Here is a 14,530-nt window from a genome sequence, read left to right on the forward strand (position 1 = left end):
CACTGAGGGTGAAAAGATGACAGGACTTCTTCCCCCCAGGATCTCAGGATATGCTGGGGGGGGGGGGGGCGGGGGAGGAGGGGGCCAATGCAAACGCAGCCGTCCCTGCTCCGTGATAACTGAAATGGGAGAAACTGTCTCAGTTCCCGAGATTCACTCCCCGGCAGCCAGATGCAAAGCAGATGGAGATAAGCCCTCATCTGGTGGGCAGAGCCGTTTAATTTCTAGTAGACTAAAACCACATCTGTCTGGGGAGCTATATTTAGCAAAAATCCCAAGGAGGCAGATGAGTCCCCTTGACACAAACGTCATAAACAAGGTCGCCACGTGAAGGCGCAGGATGACATCCTGATCAATCGTGTAACGCAAATTTCATAGATTAAAGCCGAACCCCACCTTCTAGAAGTATGGTGCTAATCAGGTAAGTCCGACTAGAAATTGAAAGGCAAATAAAAAGTAGTTGAAACCATTCATTTAGCACACATGTGGATTTTTCTTGTGTTGACTCCAGAGTTGAGCATTTAACCCAAATTCTATAACGTAAGCATGCTTTTGCACACATTTAGTAAAGCCCACCAATACTTCCAAAAGAGTGTGTAACGCTTTTAGCAAGAAATGAAGCGCTGGGGTCTGACTAACCCTGTTAAGAAAATTGGGTATAAATTCAGAAGTGAAATTATGTGGTGAGACTTCCCAGACCACCTTGGTCCACGAAAATGTTTTATTTCCTGTGATTATTGCAAGGCATCAGAAACCCCCTCCGCATGCCGCTTGCCTCTCTCCGCCGACCAGCACGTCCCCACCTCTCTGCAGGAGTCCCTGCTCAGCGGTCCAGGACTCCTGCCTCTCCCCTGAGGTTGCGGACCTTTCCAGCATCAGTTACCCCGTTTTCCTCTGTTCTGCATCTCGGATTCCCTGGAACACGAGCAAATGCAGGCACGGAGAGGTTTTTGCCAGATCGTGTGTTTCAGGGAAGTTGTTGCTAAATCGCCTTTGAGATTACAATACAGTTGGAATGTGTACAGTTCAGATCATTCCAGTGTATAAAGTAGGTTCTCGGGAAAACTTGGAGGTGAATGAACAGATTCTGAAGAACTGAGAATTCCACCCAAGTTCTATAACATAAGACAACTTTGCATATTTGTAGGAAAAGGCCAGCATAGCTTCTAAAGAGCTCATCACACAAACTCCAATAACATGATACCCCGGGGCCACTAACCAGAGGTACCCCATTGTTGGATACATTTATTATTATTATTATTATTATTATTATTTTAATCCTCACCTGAGGATATGCTTTTTATTGATTTTTAGAGATAGGAAAAGAGAAACATCATGTGAGAGAGAAACATCGATCCATCAATTGGTTGCCTCCCATATGGGCTCCAACTGGCGATGGAACCCACAACCTAGTCAAGTGCCCTGTCCGGGGACCGAACCTGCAACCTTTTGGTGTACAGGACGGCACTCCACCCAACTGAGCCCCCGGCCAGGGCTGTTGGACAACGATAGACTAGAACAGCGAGGGAGATGGGGAAAGACAACGCACGGGAGTTTGGTTTGCTTGCCATCCACTCATTTGACGCTCCCCTCCTTCCGCTCGGCAGGTTTCCTCCGGCTATTCCGCTTTGTTTCTGTGGGAACTGAAGGCACCTTCCCCTTTCTGAGCAACGGCCACTTTCTTTTTGATGCGCAACCAGCAGCACGATTCCACGCTCCCTGCTCTTTGGCTCCCTTTTCTACATTATTAACGTTATTTGTTCATCACCCAGGGAAGCAGCTTGTGAAACAGAAGAGAGCGGCTTCGTCTCCATAGAAACCACAGGTATCTGGGATGAGACGGCAGCTTTCCCAGCCACAAGGTGACCCTCCCGGCCCTGGTTGGACACGCACGTGGGCCTTCAACTGCCTCTCTGTTCTCGTCTACAGTTGCCCAGCAGCCCTGGCCAGGGGTTCAGCTGGTTGGAGTGTCGTCCCGTACACCAAAAGGTTGTAGGTTTGATCCCCGGTCAGGGCACATACCTAGGTTGTGGGTTTGATCCCCAGTTGGGGCACATATGGGAGGCAACTGATGGATGGATCAATGTTTCTTTCTCACCTCTCCCTTTCTCTCTCCTTTCCTCTCTCTAAAAACCAATAAAAAACATATCCTCAGGTGAGGACTTAAATTCATAATAATAATGTATCCGACAATGAGGTACCTCTGGTTAATGGCCCATCGGTACCAGTCGTCTTTCTAGCATCTCATGTGATTGAATAAATTCACTTGTAACCATTTTTTTACGTCTAAGTCAGAAAAAAAAAGAAAAATGACTTTCTGTCCCCCAAGCACGGGGCATGTAAAAATCTTACAAGCAATTAACAAAGGGCATTGGTGCCATAAGAATGTGTCCGTCCTGGTTCGTTAAAGGGACTGTGTTTTCACCGGGATGATCAGCACACTCCCCAAGATGGGCCCCGCTCACAGGACGACAGTGCTTTCACTCCCGAGCCCGTTTTCTAAGACGGTGCAGCTCTCGGCGGCGGCACAAATAACGGCCTTGTTGAAAACTCCTGAGGCAGCTTTCCTTCCCTCTGCCTCCTTCCCACCGCCCGGCCACCCGCCTCCCGCCCGCCTCCTCCCAACCACACCTCTCTAGAAATACTCGCTTTCTTAATCAAAACCATATTTAAAAAAAAAAAAAAGAGAGAGAGAGAAAGAAAAGAAAAGAAAAAAGAGGGTCCGCATGACCCGCTGAAACGCCTGGACAGTCTTCACTGTCAGCTTCAGACGACACGTGTCTTATGAGAGTCTGGGCCCCGCGCGTCTGGCAGGGCGCGCGGCGTCCCACGTCTTTATGAGAAAGAGGGACAGACTTCTGTTTTTGGCATTTTGTACTGGAGTCTGTTTCAAGGGAGGAGGGAAAAAAATAGCAACGCAGAGTCTAGACAGAGGAGATGGGGGTGAAATCTGGAAGCCATTCGCCCGGCGAGGGCAGCGGATCGCCTTACACGGCCTCGTTACACACGAAGAATGTGCGCATCGCCGCTCCGCTGCCCGGAAAAATAGATGCTCCGAGGGCGCGGGGGACTGCGGCAGCCGGACCCCACGTAGGTCCTGGACGCGAGTTATCTCGCTCGCTGCTCTTGGCGTTGGGATTTCTTTCTCCAGGGAAGTTGTATTCCTCTCACCCCTCCAAACATTTGCAGTGTGTTCTGAGTTAGGCCAATGGACACAGGCTAGGAAGAAGGTTTAGATGCTAAAGTAGGTTCTATGGGGGTGCAGGCGCATTTCTATTGCTTTTGTTTGTTTGTTTTGTTAATTTTCACCCGAGCATATTTTCCCATTGATTTTTAGAGAGAGCGGAAGGGAGAGAGAGAGAGACAGAGAGAAACATCGATGTGAGAGAGACACATCGATTGGTTGCCTCCTACATGCACCCCAACCAGGGCCAGGGAACCCACGTCCAAGGTACATGCCCTTGACTAGAACGGAACCCGGGAGACTTCAGTCCGCAGGCCGACGCTCTACCCACTGAGCCACACCGGCCAGGGCCACGTTTCTATTGTAAAGACCTTGCTCAAGATCAAGATCAAGACTGAGGTCCACTGGGCCGTGCAGGACCTGACTTCGAGCGCGTCTGTTTGTGGTGAAGACGGTAACTTCGTGTGCTGGGCCTGCGCAGACCACCACAGCCTCTTGCTGGCCATGGTCATATGTTGTGTGCAGGAGGATGATTTCCTTAGGAGTCCTTTAATACGGTGTCTTTTTCCAAGAGTTCAAAGCATTTTTCTGATATTAACATTCCGTCACATACACTCCTGGGCCCCGGAGGGGATGGGGCTGCGGCCAGGAACTGGATCTGCAGAGGGTGCCGTGTGCAGCCTCTGATGCCCCGGTGTCTCTTCGCACAGAGAAATGAAAGGAGAGAGGAGATTCCAAACCTACCCTTACATGACATGGCCGAGCTAGCTGGGGTGTGTGTGTGTGTGTGTGTGTGTGTATGTGTGACAGGCAGAGACAGAGATAAGATAGAGGTAGCCAGACACGGAAAAGAGAGAGAAACAGAGACAGAGAAACAGAGGCAGACACGCACAACATACAGAGAGAAAGACAGAGACTGAGAGATATAGACAGAGACAGACAGACAGGGAGAAATACAGAGATAGAGAGACAGATAAATGAGACAGAAACACCAAGAGAGACAACGAGAAATACAGAGCAATAGAGAGAGGCAAACAGGGAGAGAGGCAAAGAGAGACAGAGGCCGACAAACACAGAGAGAGAGAGAAAGAGAAAGAGAGAGAGAACCAGAAACACAGGGAGAAGGAGACAGGGGGCAAGAGAAACAGAGACAGCGGCAGGCAGAGAGAATATGACTGTTTTCTTTCAGAGAGGAAGGCAGAGGGAGAGAGAGAGAGAAACATCAATGATGAGAATCATTGATCGGCTGCCTCCTGCACACCCCACACTGGGGATGGAGCCCACAATCCAGCTATATGACCTGACTGGGAATCAAACCGTGACCTCCTGGTTCATAGGTCGATGCTCAACCACTGGGCCACGCGGGCTGGGCTAGGACTGTTCTCTTAAACGAGAAATGCAGTAAGCTTCGGTGACCTGCCCAAATTCTCACAGTGGCTTTTATGGTTGAAACCAAAATAAAGTAATTCCTATCATCTCCTTCATGCCCCCCCCCCCCAACCTAGGCTGCGAACAGAAGTGTTTCGCGAGAATAATAGTGCGCACGACCTGCCAACGTGTACAACTTGCTTCACACTTTCCACGTTCCTTCCTGCTGACCACCGTCCTTTCTCCAAATCTTTGCTCTGGTCTTGGAAACTCATTCAACTCCATCCTCTGTGCTTTGTTTGAGTTCGATAGGAAAATTTGACCATCTGTCTCTATGAGTGTAGGGTTTGTCCGAAATAGGAAGACCCTGTCTAGGTGAGGGGCCTGGGGGCCGAGAAGTGGCAGCTGGCTTTGTAAGGGTTTTCATGCAGGTGTCGTCACCTTTACACCAGGTGAGGGACAGGCAAAGTGCCTCCCCTTAGACAGCAGCAAATCCTATAAGGATAAGAGTGATGTCATCGCGTGTGGTGGAGAGAGTTGGGGCTGGAATCGAAGGAGAATTGGAGGGAAGAATAAAGGAGAAAAGCCTGGGTAGGGGGAGGTTTCATTCCCAAGTCCCAGGTCCTACCTAGAGAAGGTTGAATGGGAGGGGCCGGGGCTCCTGGTTTAAGGGGGCTGCCCACCCCACAGCCGAGGCCCCATCGTCCTTTCTCAGCAGAACCCTCAGCACCTCCTGTCTGTATGCCATGATCCCCTGGGCCATGGGGGGATGCCCCTGACCTGCCTCTCAGGAAGTGTTTCTAAATCCATACAAGCAAACCAATCACAATGCTATTGAATTATTACAACAATAAATGTGTGATGTCTATGCTTCCTTATTAATTCATTAGACGAAACGATCTGTGGGAACATCTGATAGTTACAATACTGAAGTCACAATGAGCAAAATCCAAGTATCTACAACAACTATGACGTGCCATGGAGATACGTGGGAACTGTGTTGGTGACAAAATCACAAGTACCGCTAGTCATATCGGGGAGGGGTTAGCTTGTAAATATCGAAACCCTGGCTTGGGGGTCAGACCCAGATCTAAGCATTTAAGTCACCGATAAAGAAATGTTTCTGTGACAAAGTAGAGGCCCAGCAGGCCGGGAGGCTGCCATCCAGGGCGGTCTGTGGAGGCTTGGAAAGGCTGGCGGCCTCCCTGCCTCTGCCTCCGTCCCCACCCAGGGGGTCCCGACAGCTGGCAGGCTCAGCTCTGGCCAGGCGGCTGCCTCAGGGCCACACGGTGTGACTTCAGAGCCCATACCTCCGGTACCAGGTTGTCAGGGTACAGTGTTAAGGACACAGGGGGACCCCAAAGGGAATCCTGCCGCTACCATGAAACTGCAGCTTTGCACAAATTCCTTAAGCTCTCTGGGCTTTATTCCCCTTGTCGGTAAAATGGAGATTTAAAAAATATATATATTCGTATTGATTTCAGAGAGGAAGGGAGAGGGAGAGAGAGAAACATCAATGATGAGAGAGAACCATCAATCGGCTGCTTCTTACACGCCCCACACTGGGGATCGAGCTTGCAACCTGGGCATGTGCCCTGACCATGGAATCAAACCGTGACCCCCTGGCTCATAGGTCTACGCTCAACCACTGAGCCACGCCGCCTGGGCTACAATGGAGATATTAATACCTTCCTTAACGGGCTTTTGAAAATCAGAGATGACTGGAGGCACAATGCCTGATGGGTAGGAAGAGCTCCTGAGCCACGGGCTTTGTGATGGCGGTGGCAATTTCACTGCCAGGCTCCCACCCCGCCCGCCACGGGCTGTCCAAGGGCCAGAGTGTGGGACTCCACGGCTGTCACTCTCAGCAGACAGCACGAGTGAGCCGACTTCCCAGGCCGTCCCCACAAGCAGGTTCTCCTAGCCTAGCCAAGCAAGTCCGAGATGGATCACTGGGCTCCGGGGAGGGAGGAGGGAGCATCGTGGAAACCAGGGCCCTGAAGGATGGCTTGGCCGAGTGGATGTTCTGCCGGGCAGAATGGTGAGGCCTCGAGGAAGAGCAGCTGGGGTTGCCATTTCCCAGCATCTGCCGGCCAGCTCCGCCAGCCGGGGGAAGCGGGTGGGTTTAGCCAGAAGTAACCATCTCCTCTCCGGGCCCTCCACAGTCCCTCAGTACATACATCTGAACAGTGCTGCAGTCTTAGGACCAGTTACTTCTCCTGTGCTGTGCTTCATTCCAGCACATAACACCATTAAAAAGTTTGTTTAATAACTGAAATAGTTGCCCAGCTGGCATGGTTCAGTGGTTGAGGGGCCACCTGTGAACCAGGAGGCCGTGGATCGATTCCTGGTCAGGGCACATGCCTGAGTTGCAGGCGCGATCCCCAGTGGGGGGCAGGCAGCAGGCAGCCGATCAATGATTCTCCCTCATCATTGATGTTTCTCTCTCTCTCTCTCCCTCTCCCTTCTTCTGAAATCAATAAAAATATTTTTTTAAAAACTTAAAAATAAATGAAGTAGTTGTTAAGTACTGACAAGGCAATGTATCCACTATTTCCATGAGATGACCGACAAAAATGTAGCGAGTTACATACAACATACGTTACCTATGTTTATGTGTAATGTTTCTTATGTCTAACTATGCATTTTTTTAATGTGGAAGAATGGGTAGATACATCCCAAATTTTGAACTGTGATTTCCCCCCAGGAATGGGGATCAAGAGGTGATGCCGCACCCCCCATGTCCCAATGTCACTTTGCACTTGATGATTGAAGGCTCCTCGGCTGTCCAGCATGGCTGTCAGTCCACCTGATTGACCAGGTCCAGTCTAGCAACGACCTACCATGACTCAGCTGAGCGTCTTCTATGATTTCTATTTCTCAGGGATGGGTAGGTGTCCGAGTATCTGACCAGAGGAAATGAATCACTTCCTGTGGTCATCCGTCTGCCCACAGCTGTGCTATTTTTAACCATCTGTAGAAAAATCACAAATCCAACCCTGGGCGTGTATATTATTTGTTTAACAAGCTCCCAAAAAAATGAGGTGGAGGAGGCAGAATTGAGCCAGTGGGAGGGGACAGCTGAAAAACTCTCCTGGACCCTGGACAAAGACCATCTTTTTGTGACTTCTTTTGGAAAAGTTGCCACAGAGAACAAGACTAATCTTTTCAGAATCACTTCTTGGAGTAATTTTTCCACTGCCGATGGAGGAGACGATGTTGACAGCCAAACAGTGCCCAGCTCTCACAGTGCCTACAGTACACGACTCCGAATCCTCAGTGAGCGCGGGTGAGGTGTGGAAGTCCTTCTGTCCTTCATCAGTGCTGTCCTTCCAGTTCAAACATGTGCCACCATTGACACAAAACCTGGGCATAATGAGACCAGCCCTGTGAAATGATGCAGTAAGAAAGGTTTGACTGTTGGTGCAATGCCACTCCGACATGGAGGAGGTAGCGTATCAGCTTGTCGGGGCTGCCATAGCAAAGTACCACGGACTGGGCGGCTTCAAACAACAGAAACTCACTTTCTCACAGTTGTAGGCCAGAAGGCCCAGGTCGAGGTGTGGGCAGAGCTGGTTCCTCCAAGGCTGAGAGGGAGACTCTGTCCCAGGCCTCTGTCCTTAGCATGTCCATGGTCATCATCTCCCTGTGTCCTCACATTGTCCTCTGTGTGTTTGTGTGTGTCCTAATTGCCTCTTTTATTTTCTTAATCTATTTATATTGATCTCAGAGAGGAAGGGAGAGGGAGAGAGAGAGAAACATCAGTGATGAGAGAGAATCATTGATTGGCTGCCTCCTGCATGCCTCATACTGGGGATTGAGCCCACAACCTGGGCCTGCGCCCTGACCAAGAATCAAACCCTGACCTCCTGCCTGGTTCATAGGCAGATGCTCATCCACTGAACCACACCAGCCGGGCCTAATCACCTAGTTTAATAAGGACGCCTATTCTAGTGGATTAGAGCCACCCAATGACCTCATCTTAACTTACTCGCCTCTGGAAAGACCCACCTCCAAATAGGGTCACATTCTCAGGTGCTGGAGGTCAGGGCTTCCACACTGAATTGAGGGGACACATTTCAGCCCATCACAGGTGGAAAGTCAACGTCAGAGCTAAACGTCTCCATGACATCGCCATCAACTCTCTATCTAACCCCTCCAGGCTGTCGTCTTCCATGGTCACCCCACCCTATGTGCATGGAGCCCAGCCCGCCAGGGGGAGCCCAACACAAACCCCAAAGGGCTGTGCTCTCTGGCCCCGCCCACTGCAGGCACCACTGCTCGGTGACCAGTGCTCTTGCTGATGACCCCTGAGACCTCCCAGCACTGCACTTCAGGAAGATCTCGCCACACCTGAGGACTGGCTGACACTTAGAATCCACAACATGCTACAAATGCCAGGCAGTGGGCTTCCTGGAAAGGAGGCCGCAAACTTCCCTTAAGGGCCAGACAGGAGCTTTGTTGGGCCTTGTGGGCCATTCGGCCTCTTCCCAGCTTTGCTGTGAAAGTAGCCGTAAGGACATGAACGAGTGAGCTGTGTTCCAGTCCAACTTTTTGGTAAACACTGAACTTTGACTCTGATACACTAGTATTTTGCGCTTGTCACTAAATATTCTTCATCTGATCCTTTCCCAACCATTTCAGGATATCAAATGATTCTCGGCTCACAGACCATTCAAACACGCGAGTCCCATGTGGCCCAGGGTCTGAGTGGGCTGGCCCCGGCCCTTCTTGCTCCCGGTGAACGGACCACACTCATCTCCACCCTATGCTCCTTTCTTCCTTCAAGGTCCCGACCTGTCCCTCTCGGTCCACATTGACCAGCTTGTCACCACCCAGCTGAGTCTTTCCCACTGGCTTTCCGACAGGTGTTGACTGATCACATCCTGCGAGATGACAGCTGTGTGCCCCCCGGGGGCCTCCTCCACCAGCGCCAGGTCTTTGCTCCCCTCCATCTCTGTCTCCGTCAGGAGCAGGGCTTTTCCGTGCTCTGGTCGGGGTGGTGGCGAGAGCTGGAACCTCTGATGGTCGGCAGGGCCGGTCCTGACTCTGAGAGGAGCTGAGGACAGCTCTCCATTGAGCCAAAGCATGAACACCATGAAATTCCTACTACACAGCCCGCTGCCCTCCTGCCGCCCCCTCCCTCCCGCGGGCAGCAGCCCTCTCATTCCTCTCCAGCCATTTCAAGCTCTATCTCGTGTCTGACTTGCCGGCTGGGCCGGGCCCTGGGCAGCACCCAGTGGACCCTCCCTGAACCCCGGCTGGCTGTGGGTGGAGCACCCATGGGTGAAAACATCTCCTTATTGCAAAAGCCAGTTCTTGAACCACGGTCCCCTCCCCTCTGTGCTGAACAATTAGGATACGTTCTCGGGCGTGGGACGGGGGCTCAGGTTGGCAGGCTACACACTCGGAGGCTGGTAGCGTTATTTTTCACCCCAGTCACTAAGTAATTAACAAGTGACCTCCCAGTACGTGCTCCCCAGGGGTGTTAGCCTTTTTTGGAAGAAATATAAGGAATCATGAAACCTAGGGTCCGTGGCACGGAATTTTCAAACAGCGCTAGAACATCTGACTTGGGCCCAAATGAGCACCGTCGTCTTGAATGCTGACACTAATCACGTTTTCATCGTGCTCACAGGCTGCCCGCGTTTGACAAATGCAGGCGTTCCCTGGGGTGTTTTCCCCCAAGGCCACGTGCTGTGGTGGGAACCGGCCTGGCCATGCTCAGACCCAGCCTCACAGCTCATTCTTCAGCTCCATCCCGGACTCAAGGCTCTGAGGGCAAGGCGCTGGCTGGAGCGCGCTGGGAGGTGCCCTTGGCGCAGACAGTGGTCGTGCGGAATGACGGCTCTCCTTGCGCTGTCAGAGCTGGTGACTCTCCTGGGCAGGTGTGCGCAGGCAGGGCCCTGCCCACCCCACAGGGACCTCTCACGGCCTCGAGGCCTCAGCAGACCCTGGTTTTGCAGATAGAGGCTTTGGGCCGCATCTGTTTGCTCGCTCGAGCTCCCTGGGTGACTGTAACTCGAGCTCGCCAGGTCACTGGTCCAGGAGCAGCCGGGTCCTCTGGATGCCCTGGTGAATGCTGCTTTGTTCTCCCCGCACCAGGGTGCTGCCTGGCCTGCCCTGGGCCCCTTTCCCGAGCTGGGAGCTCAGCTGACCTCAGAGCAGCTTTGAAGCAGCGAGTCTACAGAGCTCCATGGTGAGAGGCCACCGTGAGAATCCAGACCACGGAGGCAGGAGCAAGGCGTAGGGGTGGCAGGAAGCTGACGGGACCTGCAGGGACGCGGCACTCCCAGGCCTCAGGTGGCACGTGTGTGTCACCTCCACCAACAACACCCCGAACTGAGAATGCCCCGGCAGGTGATTGTGGGTGACAGAGAAGCAGACCAAGAGGGGCTTGTTACGCCATAAACTATGCAGACTGGCCAAACAGGCATGCCTTTGCCAGAGGATAAGACACCTTATTCTGAGAACCTAATCATTGTTCCCATCCTCTTGGTGATGCAGTCTCCACCCGCACCTCCCACTTCCTGAGGTTGATTTTTAAAAGATTAATAATATTCACTGCTGCTGCTTCCAGGGCATGGAACTGCTCAGGGTGTGAACTTAGGGTGCAGCCCCCCAGGAGGTCTGTGGGAAAGGTATTGATCTGATTCCAAGGACTAAAAGGAAAACACAGCGTTCATCAGTTACTGGGCAACGTTTTGCCAAGACACCTTCTGGAGCGCCCAGGTGCTAAGCTTGACCTCATCTAAGGGAAGGACATTGACCCTGAGGGCCCAGCCCTGATACCACGGCCCTGTGCCCGGCGCATCAGCTCTGCTGTTAGGAGAGGAGTTTCTCAGGGTTTACAGATAAAATGAACTGAATTATCTGACTCTTCTCACCATGGGCTAACCAACCACCAGGCACCTGATCAGGGCCAAGGTTAACTGACTCTGGGCTCCACATTCCAACTGAATACCACGCTAGGTACTAGTCTGTTCAGACTGCCATAGCAAGATACCATAGGTGGGGTGGCTTAGACCATGGAAATATACTTCCACACAGTTCTAAAGACTGGCAAGTCCTATCAGGCAGGGTGGGGATCCTGGTGAGGGCTCTCTCCCTGGCTTGCAGACGGCCGCCTTCTTGCCGTGTCCTCACATGGCCTCTCCCCAGCGTGTGCCCAGGGAGAGGCAGGGAGCCAGCTCTCTGGTGTCTCTTCTTATAAAGACGCTCACCCTATCACATTCCAGCCCACCCTTTTGAACTTATTAATGTTAATATCATCCTTCAAAGCTCCATTGCCCAGTATATAAAAAATGTACTTTCTTCAGCCACTTTTGCTCTTCATCCATTCCTGTCACTTATTTAATACCTGTTCACTGATGTTTCCATGCACCAGGTGCTGGGATCTCAGTGGGGAGCGAGAAGCTGCCTCCCAGGGAGTGCCCATCCTGGGGGAGGGCTCAGAACAATAAACCTGAAAGAAACAACAACAATAAAAAAAAAAACATCATGTGATACGTCCCACAATGAGAATAAGCGACTTTTCATTGGTGCCCAAATTTGTATTGTGTGGGTGTTTTTTAATCTAGATTATTGTCTGTGATAGAAAGCCTAAACCTATCTCTTCTTTAAACTTTGCCAAACAGGACGAGTATCTTTCAATTTTTGGAAAAGTGATGCCCTCAGAAGTTTTAGACTACACGTCCTCTGCAGAATTTAAACATGATTCTTGCTGCTCTTTGTTGTTCATCGTAAGTCATAACAGCCACGGCCACACGAGCTGGAATTGAACAAGAGCGTGGGTGTGATTTTAAAATAAAAGAGTATGAAAACAATTTCTTCTCGGAATAAGTGTGAAGCACCACAAAGAAGCCATTGTTTCTTTCTTTGCTAATATCATTTTAATATGTGACCTCTACTTTTCTCCCCCAGATCCGTGGCTCCGGGGAGAAAACAGGGCCATGAGGAGGAAGAGACGCGGGCGGGTGGGGAGAGTCATTACAAACTTGACATTTCTAAACTGGGCCTGACAGTGGAACTTTGAAAATATTTATCTATCAGAAAATAGTTTCAGCCGTGGGCAATTTGGTGAAAAGGTTGAGTTGATGGAAAAACCATAACTCAGCGTGACTGGCTTTCATGTAAGATGTTCTTGAAGGCCACAGGATAGCCAGCGTTTCCAACAATCTGGAAAATTCAGACCAGCTTGGAAAAATCACAGGGGGCTCGGGGAGGTAGCCAAAGGGCTGTACAGGAGCCGATAAATTTATGTGCTTTAGAGATTTGGGTTTTAATATTAGATTATAAATGAACGCAACCCTCGGGCTAAGCGCTTCAGCAGGTCTCTCTGCCTGTGCCTGAGTCTCCCTCCCTCCCGAAGATTGGGACAATTTCCCAAAAGAAGGTGTGCCGTGTGTCCAGATGTGATTCTTTCCCATTTGCACTTTTTTGGACAAAATGGTGAATTTCTGTGTCTCCTTTACATCGTTAATAAGAGCTCTGCCAGGGGAGTGCTGGCTGGTGTCTTGGTATTTTTGTGTGGCTGCCAAGCCCGAGACAATGGCTTGCCATCCTTGCCACACTCGGAACATCGGCCACCTGCCATGCTGCCCCAGCTGCCCCAGCTGCCCTGTGCGGCTGCTCCGAGAGGCAGCACTGCCTGTCTGGGGCCTCCCTCCTGCCGGCCCCAGCTAGTCTGTTGCTTTGGCCTCTGCGCAGGCCATGGGCTGGGTCACTTGAAACTCTGAAGCCATTTCTTCTGCCTCTTCACCTGCAGCTGCCCTGGACTAGCTCTCTTCTTCTTTTTTATTTTTTTAATATATTTTTTATTGATTTCAGAGAGGATGGGAGAGGGACAGAGAGATAGAAACATCAATGATGAGAGAGAATCACTGATCGGCTGCCTCCTGCATGCCCCACACTGGGGATCGAGCCCAACCTGGGCAAGTGCTCTGACCGGGAATTGAACTGTGACCTCCTGGTTCATAGGTTGATGCTCAACCACTGAGCCACACCGGCCGGGCCAGCTCTCTTCTTGAACTGTCTTCTGATCATGATCAGATTTTCTTTGTCTTGTTCCTGCTTTCACACCAAAATGAAAGAAAGCTACTCTCCCAAGAACAAACAATCCGCAGAACGAAGGAGAAGTACATAGGCCTTCATCCCACCGGCCCTCCCCAACACAACTCTCGGCCCTCCTTCTGTCCCCCAAGCTGTGTGCAGAGTGGTGTTAACCAGGCCTCCGTGCTCGGCCCCCCTCCCTGCTGCCCGTGGAATAATTTCTAAAACCACAGCATGGTTTACAAGCCCCCACTCACCTCCACAGCCTCAGAGCTCCCACGCCCCCATAATGCTCTCTGTTTCCACCACAGCCATGTGGGTCCTGTGCCCTCTGCACCCTGGCCCTGGAACACCCTAAAACCAGGTGTTGTTCTTATAACTCCTGTGCCCCGTTCAGCTGACCAACTCCCACTCACTCTGCTGAGGTCACTGCTCTCCCTAATGGTTACCCAGCACTGGCTTCAGCGCCACCCCCCCGGCCTGGCGCCTGGGGCACCCTATCCCAGCGCTGTCTTTGCCGCTCCCTGTTGGGCTTGGAAGGCAAGGCTGTGTCTTATCCCATTGTCTCCTCGCAGACCAGCACTGCGCTGGGCACATGGGAAGCGCTGAACAAGCATTTGATAAGTGGATGGATGCAATCACAAGAACCAGCGTCCAGATGAAGCCGTATGAAATTGCTGACATTTGATCACCTTGGACTACAAAAAATGGCAATTTCATGATTCCATCTAATAAACAAACTTTGGGAAACGCTGGTCACTGTCCCCAGCATTAAAAAGTGCTAAAAGTTGCTTCTGAAAGACAGGGGTCTAGACTTCATGAAGAGATGCTTTGGATAACTTAGAAAAGGGTATACAGGTGGAAAGGGAAAAAAAGGGATTTTGCGGGGGGGGATAAAGGGGAGGAAGGGTGAGAGAGAGAGAGGAG

This window comes from Eptesicus fuscus, chromosome 3 (genome assembly GCF_027574615.1).
Source record: "Eptesicus fuscus isolate TK198812 chromosome 3, DD_ASM_mEF_20220401, whole genome shotgun sequence".
Lineage (NCBI taxonomy): Eukaryota > Metazoa > Chordata > Mammalia > Chiroptera > Vespertilionidae > Eptesicus > Eptesicus fuscus.